Source organism: Solanum dulcamara, chromosome 8 (genome assembly GCF_947179165.1).
Source record: "Solanum dulcamara chromosome 8, daSolDulc1.2, whole genome shotgun sequence".
Taxonomy (NCBI): domain Eukaryota; kingdom Viridiplantae; phylum Streptophyta; class Magnoliopsida; order Solanales; family Solanaceae; genus Solanum; species Solanum dulcamara.
Genome location: NC_077244.1, coordinates 51282343 through 51295156, shown reverse-complemented (window position 1 = coordinate 51295156; position 12814 = coordinate 51282343).

Here is a 12814-nt window from a genome sequence, read left to right as displayed (position 1 = left end):
AAGGGGGAGGCTACAAGGTGTTTAAGAAATAAATCCCTTCTTTCTTTGTCTTGATCATGCGATAATGTTTAACTCTATTTATTACTCTAATTCATTCATATGTGTATTGCAGACTATGCCTCAAAAAAGAGTTTTTGGTCGTCCAAGGCAAGCTAGGACATCTCGTTAGATAGGATGATAATCCGTAAGATCCATAAGTCCATGCCTGACCAAGGTGTCCAAATGCAACTGTTGTGTAGCCACCTCAAGCTGATATTACCAATGAGGAATTTTGTAGTGTCATCCAGATGTTGGCACAGGCTATGAAAGCTCAGATAGAACGTCAAGAGGCAGGTCCGGTAGGATACTCTAGATACTTCTAGGATTCATGAGTTCCTGAGGATGAACCCATGGAAGTCACCATCGTGAATCTTAATGAAGATCCAGAAAACAATGTGTATGAGATTCAAAAAGTATTTCAGGTTATGTATATTTGTGATACTAAGTGTATTGAGTTGGCTTCATATCAGCTCAAGGGGGTTGTAAAGATATGGTTTGACCATTGGAAGAAGAATAGGGGAGAAGGTGTACCGCCCATAAGTTGGGCTATGTTCGAAGATGCCTTCATGGAGCATTTCTTTCCTCATGACTTGAGAGAGGCAAAGGTAAGAGAGTTTCTTAATCTGAAGAAGGATTTTATGAGTGTAAAGGAGTACAGCCTCATGTTCATATAGTTTTCCTTTTATCCTCCGAATATGGTAGATGATATGGGGAGCAGGATGAGATTGTTTATGTCAAAACTCTTCGGCTTATCAAGCAAGGAAGGCAAAATAGCCTATTGATTGGGGATATAGACATAGCTAGGACGATGATCCAAATTTAGCAAGTTGAGAAAGATAAGTTGAAGGATAGGGAAGAATTTCAAATAAGAGAGCCAAGACATCAAATCATGAGTTCGGCCAGCAGAGGACTAAAAATAGGAATCGATCATCCTTTCAGCAGAAGTCATGTGGACTGGCTCCATCTTCATCTAGGGATCCCCCACCTAGGTCTAGGAATGATTTCAAAGTTAGGGAATATGTCTCTCAGTTAGAAGGTAATTTTTCCAATGGGTACACACTTTATCTGAGTTAAAGCAAATGTAGTAAGAATCTCTCCGGTGAATATCTCTATGGTAAGGATGGGTGTTTTGGGTGTGTTCAAGCAAATCACAATATCAAGGATTTCCCCTCATCTAGGCAAGGCAATGCTTTTAACAGACCCCAGACCTCTACATCTTCCACTCCAACAAGTCATAACTTTCAGAAGGCACCACTTTTGGTGCAAATGGTAGTCAGAATCGCTTCTACGCTCTGTCTTCTTGTCAGGACTGGGACAACTCTCCCAATGGTATTACCAGTATGTTAAAAGTTTTATCTATTAATTTTTATGTTTTGCTAGACCCTAGTTCTACCTTATATTTTGTGACTCCATATGTTGCTGTCTAGTTTGACTTCAACCCTAAACAACTTTTAGAACCCTTTTTTATTTCTACTTCTATCAGAAAGTTAGTATTGGCTGAGCATATATACATAAGTTGCACTATCTCAATCCTTTATAAGGATACCATAGTTGATATGGTAGAGTTAGATAAGGTATAAATTAATGTTATTGTAGGCATGGACTGGTTGCATTTTTGTTATGCCTTAGTAGGCTGCCGAACCAGAGTAATAAAGTTTTAGTTTCCAAATAAGCCAATCTTAGATTGGAAGGGTAGTTTCACCTCACCTAAAGGTCATTTTATCTCATATGTTAAGGCCAAGAAAATGATCTTTAAGGGTTATCTCTACCATATAGTTTGGGTCAAAGATTCCAATATAGAGACCTCATCTCTTCCGTTAGTCCCTCCTTATAGTATATGAGTTTCCAAAAGTCTTCTAGATGATCTTCCTGGAGTCCCTTCTGATAGGGAGATAGATTTTTGGATATGTACTCTTCCTGATACGTAACCTATCTCCATCCCTCCTTATAGAATGACTCCACTGAGTTAAAAGAATTAAAAAAATAGTTGAAGGATCTCCTGGATAACGGGTTCATTAGACCTAGTTTGTTTCCATAGGGTGCTCTTGTTCTTTTCATGCGAAAGAAAGATGGCTCTCTCAATTAGTTACTCTTGGAGGTATTCTGGAAGGAACTAAAGGTAAATATTAGGTGAACTGGATAGATATGTGTTATCCTAAGAAGGAAGGGGGAATAGGTTTCAGATCATTACATGAAATTTCAGAGGCTTTATTTGCAAAGCTGTGGTGAAATTTCAGAATATCTAAATCTTTTTTGTGGAGTGCAAAAACTCGAAAGGTGAAAGGTCCAAAACCCAGGGAACAAAGGATGAAATTTCAGAAAGGTGCAGACACTGGCACCACGGTATGACCACAAAAGACATCATGGGCCGTGGTATATATCATGGACCGTGGTGAACCACCAGAGTGGAGATTCAGAGACTCAGACTGTAGGGGATGAACCACGAAGGAGGACCAAGGACCGTGGTAAGCACCACGGGCCGTGAAGCTCCCTGTAGTGACCCCTCCCCAGGATCCTCAGAAACTTTCCAAAGGTAGGGTCAACAAATGACCACCATGAATTGTGGTACCCTCAATGGACTGTGGTATGTCCTCGTGGTAAATACCCTACAAGTTCACTTGTAGGAACTGCACCACAACCACCTTTCACGACCCATCGTGCACTTCACAGACAGTGAAGATGTTTCGTGATGAAACTTCTGAGATTCCCTACAAGCCCTTTTCCAAAATACTTCCAAGTCCCTTACCATGGGACCCCACACGGACCGTGAAGGTCCCCCGTGAAGTCCATTCCAATCAGATTTTAAGAGGGACATTTTAGTCTTTAGCTATATTTTAAATCGAAATAATGTCGTTTTGAGGGTTGAATTCTTTCATCTAAAGACCCTAAACCCTTCCAAGACCTTATTCTTCACACTTCTGATCAAGAGACTCAAATCCTCTCTTCTCAAGCTCTCCCAAGAGCTTCAAGACAAAGCTAGAGTTTTCATCTCAAGAAATTTCAAGTCTCCTTTCTTCTTCAAGTTTCCATAGGGATTTTGTGTCCCCAAGGTATGTGAGTTTTTCATCCATGAGTCCTTCCACCAATGGATCCCAAATAGTTTCTCTCAAACTAGCACTGCAATTCTAAATGATAAATTATCATGGGCTTTTACAGAATGATTCTAAATGCATAGATTATGATGTATTTTAAGTTAAGTTACATATATTGATGTATATTGACTCTTGATTTCATTAAATGAATGATTTGCTAAAGTTCCTATATGAATGCTTGAAAAAGGGTTTTAAGGCATATATGGTGGGTTGTTTTACGATGTGTATTTTGATGCATTTCCATCACTCTCATGCATGCAAGCAGTATTTAAATGCACTTGAAGGTTTTTCTGAAATGAACCCACCCAATTTACTTATGTTAAAGTAAAGTTGAAATTAAAGTTGGACTCCGAATGAATGATATGAAGAAAGTGTTTATGTAATGGGAGTCTTATGAAATGATTGATTTACGAAAGGGTTTCTTAACCAAAGTAAGGTTTCAATGTGAAAGGATAATTCTCACATTGAATCAAATGAAAGGTTTTAATGAGCTATTCCACCGAATGATAATTTTATGTTAAGTTATATAAATGCTTATGCCATTATGATGTTTAAATGTTATTCCATGTGATTGACCTATCATTGAATGTAGCATGTAGATGGGGACTCGATCTAAGGGGTCCTTAAGTAAAGTCTCATGATGCGTTAACTATGCGCCAACATAAGGGCCCTTGTCGGCTATTCTAGGCTAGTGAATCCACGATTAGCCATTAAAGTTAAAGTTAAAGAAATGTTAAAGTTGACGGAGTTCCACCCCAAAAAGTAGTCTCCCCGTGCCAACGTAGGGGGTTATGTTGGATTCCATGTAATAGCTCGCATGGTCTTAAATATCGTTTACGGTCACATTCCCACAAATTGAATATCTTAAGGTTTCATATGATGTTTCTCATGCATGCATTCACTTATCCATACTGCTTATATATATGACTTGATGTTATTCATTTTAAACATACCCACATACTCAGTATATTCAAAGTACTAACGTATGCTTTTGCCTACATGATATCACCATGTAGGAATCAATGTTGCTCCACACTCTCCTCCCCGTGGCTAAGTTGATCATTGAAGGCTATCGCTTTTGGTAAATTCCCATATTCTAGGAATAATGCCCCAACCTATTTAGCTTATGTTATGTTTAAACATTTGAGTTATATTTTGGTATTTGACTTAATCTTGAGGGTGAGCTAGGAACATGTATTAGCCCCCGCCAAGTCTTAATGTAGCAGGTATTATTGGACATAGTAAAAGATGATATGTTGACTTTGACTCCTATTGAATGTGAAACACCTTAGTCCCAACTACCCCTTATGTTTCCATTTGTTGTTATTTATCATTACTCATGAAATGCTTAATGAATGCTAAGAGGCTTGGGTGAGATGCCTCTGGGTGCTTCATTAGTTGTGTCGCATCTAGGCCCTAGGCTTGGGTCGTGACAGAAAAAGTACTGTAAGAAACATCATTCAGCAGTAGCACAAAATAAGGTTGCCTCCCAGGTATGGAGAAAAATGATATAAATCATAGAAAGTGTAGAACAAGAAATATGGTGGCAACAAAAAGAAGGAACTGCAAGCTTCTGATGGACAATTGGACATAGTAAGGAGATCTATATCACATAGATTCACTGGGTTGTGAGGATGAATGAGAAGTAAAGGAGTTTATAGAGCATGATCAGTAGAATAGAAGCAGACGAAGTCATCTATTTTCTGAAGGAATAGTGGAGCACATTGTGAAAATTGTTGCTCCCAAAATATCTACAACAGAGCAGGATAAAGCTTGGTGGAGGGGGAACACCCATGGGAATTTTACAGTCAAAACTACTTTCTAATTGATAAAAAGTAAAAGGGAAGTGAAGGAGTGAATGGAAAACATTTGGATAGAGTAACCTTTAAAAATTGTATTCTTCTTATAGAGGGTATGGAGAGGCAGAATCCCTACAGATGATTGTTTGAAACGATTGAGAATATGCATAGTATCCAAATGTTATTGTTGTGATAGAGGGGAGGAGGAAACCTTGAGCCATATTGTATTCTTCTTATAGAGGGTATGGAGAGGCAGAATCCCTACAGATGATTGTTTGAAACTACTGAGAATATGCATAGTATCCAAATGTTATTGTTGTGATAGAGGGGAGGAGGAAACCTTGAGCCATATTTTTCTAACAGCTCCAATATCACAAAAGCTATGGAAGCAGTTTGCTTTTTGTGTAGGTATTAGCATTGAAGGACTTCATCTACAGCAGTTAATAATTACCTGGTGGAATTCGCCAAGCCAACATAAACTGAGGCAAATCCTGAAGGCAGCCCCAACAATTATCATGTGGGAGTTGTGGAAAAGAAGCAATACAAGAAGACATGGAAAGGAAGTGACACTAGCAAGGATGATACTACATTGTTAGAATACTATTAAATTGCTAATCAAGGTGAAATATCCATGGCTGAAGATAAGGGTTCATGAATGGAAGGAAATGATTATACAACTACAAGCATATACACCTAAAATACATTACACCTTGGTTAAGTGGACTCCACCAAATATAGGATGGGTAAAATGCAACACTGATGGAGCTTGTACACGAAACCCAAGAAAGAGCTCATATGGTTTCAGTGTTAGAGATGAAAAAGAGGATCTTATATATACAGAAGAACAAACATAGGGGAAGCTACCAATATAGAGGCAGAAATCATGGAGGTATATAAAGCAGTATAATATTGCATGCATGAAGGGATTAATAATATGATTCTTGAGACTACCTCCTTAACTCTCAAAAATATAACATTAGGCAAATGGATAATACCATGGGAAAATGCAAGTAAGATTGAAGAAATACATCATACAGTCAATAAAAACAACATTAAAATACATCATGTATTTAGAGAGGCCAATCAACTAGTTGATTATTTGGTTAATTTGTCTTGGGAGCAACAAGAAATGCTAAAGTTTATGAGTTTTGAAGAATTTCCTATAAGAGGGAGACAAATCATAAACATGGACAAGCAGCAGACACCCACACTCAGAATTAAAATCAAAGCATTGCATCAACATACTAAGCCAGTGTAGTCAATGCAAACAGACAAACATCATACACAACTACAATATTTACAAGACATTGTTTTGCCTTTTCTAAAAACCATCTATTTGTGTTTAAGCCTATTAGTCTAAGCAACTCCAGCTTACAAAAAAAGGACCAGCAAAAAAGGGATCAGAAAACAGATTTATGCATTAAGGAGTTGGATTCCATCAAGATCTTGGTTACTAAACATATGGGAGAAACACCATCTTCTCCACGATCTTTTCAGCGGAAAAGAAAGAAGACAATGGCGAATCTCAACACGAGGGACAGAAAAAACCAAAGAGTTATACCTCTATCTCAAAGAGGGAATTTTCTGGTTCATTCCCAACAACAAGCACCCACCTGAACCAATCCATTTCCACTAGAATACACATTTGTAAAAGAAGAACAAGGTAAGACGACAAAAGAAGGCAAGAGAAGTGCACAACAAAAATACTAGCGCATTACTTTTGTGAGCTGAATATATATATCAACACCCCCACGGATGCAAAATATTGATGACCCAGAGCAACAACACAAGCAAGGAAAAGGAAAAAGGTATCTGGAACTTGGAGACGCAGGCTCACAGAAGAGAAGAAAAAGGGAGAATAGAAAGATTAGGAACCTTATTTTTTAGGGTGTTGTCCACAAATGGTCACTATGGACCAATTTACTCTTTTATTTCCCTTTCTAGAGTGTAGTAGCTAGAAGATCGGTCTGATATCTGTTGTTGGTATCATTTCCTTTTTTGTTACAACTTTGATTTATCAATAAAATGGGCCTCCCTCTGGCCCAAAAAGTTATTTTAAAAAAAGATGACTCTTTTCGAATGTGTATCGACTATCATCAATTGAATAAGGTCACCATTAAAAGTAAGTACCCACTTCCCAAAATTGATGACATGTTCAATTAGCTTCAGGGTGACACCTATTTCTCTAAGATTGATTTCAGGTCTGGGTACCATCAATTGAAAGATAGGGGTTGTGATATTTGAAAAACTACCTTCCGAACTTGATATGGTCACTACGAATTTCTTGTTAATTTATTTGGGCTAATCAATGCTCCTACAACTTTTATAGACCTTATGAAAAAGTGTTTAAACAGTAGCTCAACACATTTTTTATAGTATTTATTGATGATATCTTGATCTACTCCCATAGTAAAGAGGAGCATTTTAATCATTTCAGGGTTACTTATCAGACTCTCAAGGATAAATAGTTATTCGCTAAGTTCTCCAAGTAAATATTTTGGTTAAAGTCAGTTGAATTTATGGGCCACATCGTTTCCAGTAAAGGCATTCAAGTTAATGATCAGAAGATTAAGGCAATGAAGAACTGGCCTAGGCCCACCACTCTAACTGACAGTAGGAGCTTTTTGGGTTTAGTCGGTTATTATAGAAAGTTTATTGAGGGGTTTTCATCTATTTCTACCCTATTGACTAGGTTAACAAAGAAGAAGGTCAAATTTTAGTGGTCTAAGAGTTGTGAGAAGAGTTTTTAGGACCTAAAGGCCCGATTAAGTTCTACTACGGTTTTGAATTTGCTAGAGGGTGAAGACGGCTTTGTGTTTTATTATGATGCCTCTAGAGTGGGTCTTGATTGTGTTTTGATACATAATATGAAAGTCATTGCTTATATGCTTCTAGAAAACTTAAGGTCCATGAAAAGAATTATCCCACTCATGACTTAGAGTTAGGCGTCGTGGTGTTTTGCTTTGAAACTTTAGCGTCATTACCTCTATGGTGTACATGTTGATATTTTCACATATCACAAGAGCCTACAATATATTTTCTCTCAGCATGAGTTAAATCTCTGATAGAGGAGACATTGAACTCCTCAAGGATTATGACATAAGTATACTCTACTATCCTAATAAGGCAAATTTAGTTGCAAAAACTCTTAGCCAGTTGTGTATGGAGAGTTTTTTGCATATAGAAGAAGGTAAGAAAGAACTTGTGAAGGTACATCGACTTGTTCGGTTAGGAGTTCATCTTATGGATTCTAATAGGGGCGGTGTGGTAGTTCATAATGGGTCCAATTCTTCATTGGTGATAGAGGTAAAGGAAAAATAAGATAGTGACCCCATATTGCTTCAATTAAAAAATGCATCTCGCAAGTAGAAGGTTGAGACCTTATCAATTAGTGAGAATGGAGTTATCCAATATTAAGGTAGATTGTGTGTTCATGATGTAAATGGATTGATAGAGTAGATTTTGTCAGAAGCTCATAATTCTAGATGCGTCATTCATCTTGGTTCTACCAAGATGTACCATGACTTAAGGAAAGTATTCTGGTGGAATGGATGAAAAAGTGCATTGTTGAGTTTGTAGAGAAGTGTTCAAACTATCAACAAGTGAAAGTTGATCATTAGAGACCTGGTCAGGCTATAAGTATTTTGATGTAAAAGTCGGAGATGATCAATATGGACTCATTACAAATCTAGCTCGTACTCGCCGGTAGCATGATTCCATTTGGGTGATTGTAGATTGGATGAATAAGTTGGCTCACTTTCTACCCATTAAGATTCATATTTCACTGAGGATTATGCCAAATTGTATATTTGAGAGATAGTCAAGATTAATGGAGTTCCTTTGAATAAGTCGGCTCACTTTCTGCCCATTAAGATATCAGATTTCACCGATTATTATGCCAAATTGTAAGAGAGAGTCAAGATTAATGGAGTTCCTTTGTCCTTCATTTAGGATAGGGCCACTAAGTTCACTTCGCATTTTTGGAAGTCTTTCCAAAAGGGTTTAGGTACCCATGTGGACTTAGTATAACTTTTCATCCAGAGACCGATGGCTAGGCATAGTGTACCATTCAAACACTGGAGAATATGTTATGGGCCTACGTGATTGATTTCATAGGGAATTGGGATTAACACCTACATCTTATTTAGTTCTCGTATAATAATAGTTATCCCTCTAGTATTCAGATGGCCCTATTTGAAAAATTGTATGAGAAAAGGTGTAGGTCATCTATTTGATGGTTTGAGGTAGGTGAGGATACGTTGAGAGAACAAATGGTCCACCAAGCTATAGAAAAGGTTTCATTGATTTAAGAGCATTTGAAAACTGCTCAAAGTCGACAAAAATCTTACTCCAATGTAAGAAAGAGAGATTTAGAGTTTGAGATTGATGATTGAGTATATTTGAAGGTCTTTCCCATGAAGAGAATAATGTATTTTTGTAAGAAAGGGAAATATAGTACCCGGAATGTTGCCCCCTACTGTGTTCTGAGTAGGATTGGAAAGGTAGCTTATGAACTAGAGTTTCCTATGGAATTGGTAGTTGTACATCATGTGTTTCATGTATCCATGTTGAAGAAGTGTGTTGGCAAATTCTATCTCATTGTTACATTAGAGATTGTTGTGGTAAAGGATAGTTTGTCTTTTAAGGAGGTGTCAGTTCAAATTTTAGATCATCAGGTTTGCAAGTTGAAGACCAAAGAGGTAAAATTAGTGAAAGTTTTGTAGAGGAATCAGTTCGTCGGAGAGTCTACATGAGAAGTTGAAGAAGATATGAAAGCTAGATATCCGCAATTGTTCATTCCTAATGATGAAGATGCCGAAGGTAATAACCCTTTTGCAATTTTAGCTCTAGCCCCTATGCTCTATGTTTATGTGTATTAATTTCTTTATTCTAACCCTCATGTCTTTCCTATGTAAGAATAATTTCAGTCGTAGCCCTTGTTAGGGTTATTTTCTCTATCTTAATCTTCATTCGAGGACGAATGATCCCAAGAGAGGGATATTGTAACACCCCACAAGTTCTACCCTAAGAATTTGAATTATTCATCTTAAGTGTATACGCTTATATGGGGTCATAAGAGATATCCTGTCACGACCTAACCCCGTGGGCCATGACTAGAGTCCGAATTGGACACTCGTATACACACCTATTATCTATAGTCAATCGTCAATTAAACATGATATAGGATTTATATGGGCAGCACATCGTCTCAAACTGTCACTTATATATTACCAAAATCACCTATCTCGTGGGGAGTCTTAATTGTCAAAAATACGATAACATAATACGTAAGCCGACAATGCTTCCACTTCGAATGTAAATGTCCAAAAATATAAGCCATACTAGTACACCGGACAACATCTATATACCACCCACATATATGTCTATAGACCTCTAAGAATATCAACAGTAACATATGACGGAACAGGACCCCGCCATACCCATGGATAAATAAATATATACATCAAAATATCTATATCGAAATTCTAGGCTCCGGGATAATAGAGCACTTCCAAAATAGCTGAGTGGAAATTCTAAGTTGGCGGATCCCCGAAATTAATATTTATACCTGCGTGCATGAAACGCAGCCTTCCGAAGAGAGGGGGTCAATACGACATATGTACTGAGTATATAAAGCATAAAATACCATAAAAGAGTTCACATTTGAAATAGGCAATCAGGAGACAAGTATAATACCGATAATCAAGAAATCATTGTACCTGTGCCTTATGAAATAAAATCATGCATGATCATATCATATATCATATCCGGCCCATTATGGACTCGGTGAATCTATCATATACATGTATATCATATTCATCCCATCATGGGTCTCGGCACCATCATCATATTACCATGCCATCATATTATATCATCATATATATATATATATATATATATATTGTACCCGGCCCTCTAGTGAGGGACTCGGTGAATAATGCAGTGAAACTGTGCACGAATACATACCCCACCCGGGACTTGGTGAAAGATACATTAAGGCATGCACGAGTAGAGTAGTGAGTAACCATATGCATTTAAATCATCATTTGAGACTCAATAGAATAATTCAAATGAAAAATCATTTGAAAATCAAGACAATATTCATTTCAAGTAACCTCCGATTGACAATATAAATTATTCCAAATATGAATTATACAGAAGTATTATTTATACTAAAATACGACTTATACCAACTTGGATGGCTGGAATCATACATATGAGTCCATACATAACGATATAAATTCTGAAAATTAAGAACATTCGCCATCCTAGTATATCTAAGAAGAAGAGCTTCGTTGGAATTTTATACATTCGTCGTCCATTTATTTCATAAGATCATGCCAAAAGAAAGAAAGGTTAGCTTTACATACCTTTAGCGTTTATACGAATATGTTGCCCAATATTTTCTCAACCTATATTAAAACGTTAAGCACTATGGTTAAGCTATGGACATGAATAAAACGTACTCTACCGTTAATAGGTTATTTCTAAAAAACAATTGGACAGCACCTCCCCTATACCGCTCACTTTTCCCACTTTCAAATCAGCCATATAATCATCAAGTAATATCAACAATCCAAAATATTGACATAAAACAAAATTTATTATTGACAATAAGCCTAGAATGTTGCCACCCGAATTATGTTACCCAAAATAGTAAGTTCGGAAAATCGAGTACCTCAAGTTGTGTCCACATTTTGAAATTGAAAACGGTAAAACTGGACTTAATGACCTCATGAAACTTTTAGATCTATGACTTACGTTTTCAACCCAAAAGAAATCAATTCAAAACACATTTTGTACAAAACGATATCATCAAAATACTAACAGCTATACATGAGGGATTTTTCAATCAAGAATCTGGACAGAATATTTCTCATGATTCATCCCCTTTTTTCGATATAATAACAGCAGATATAGACTACAACATAAACATATGAGTTGTAGGTACGTGTATTAGCTTTCCAAAACATATTTAATATCTAAAATTAAAGGTCTACACAATTAGATATTCCAGAATTACTACCAGCTACACAATCCCAAAAACGGATTTGAACCCTCACAATCTTCATACACCTTTTTCCTCCAAATTCAAGAACCACAACTCATCAACAACATCCAAGCAATATCAACCATTATTATACATCATTACTAAGCTAATTCCATCCATTTAAGCTACCTAAAACAACCCTTTAACCCATAAATCTCAACAAATCACCAAACTAATTTATAACGCTATTTTCTCCGTTCTAATCCATTAAAACTCTAACTAAACTTGTTAACAATGAAAAAGGGACTTTAATATTACCTCAAGTGTGCAGCAAACAAACTAAATCTTCTCCTTATTGGCTATATCTAGCTCAAATTGAAGCCAACGCGACGTACAACAATTTTCTCTTCATGAGCTTCGGATTTCGGAACTCGAATTTTGGTCGGATTGGGATTTTCTCTCAAGAACTTCCTTTCTCTCTCTCTCTGGAAATTTATGGATGTTTTATTATTTGAGGATGAAGATAGAAACTTAAACAAATCCCTTAAGGATGTGGTTATTGGGCCTGACCCGAGTTAGAATCGGGTTGGGCCGAATCTACTATCCAGCTTGACCCCTCTGTCTTAAATCATGCATATCTCCTTATTAAGATGTCATCTCCAGACCCACGACATATGGTTGGAAATATATTTAAATTTTCTACAACTTTCATTTTTAGGGCTTTCCCAAATTACCAAATTATAAAGGGGTTATGGCCTCCCAAAGTCAGCTTATCCGAAACGTGATTTTAAGAAAAAAAATATTTGATGGCTTCTATTTTGATTTGGCTCAAGGGTACTTCTTGAGATGTCTTTTACTTCACATAAATTATCCATATAACTAGTCATTTATAA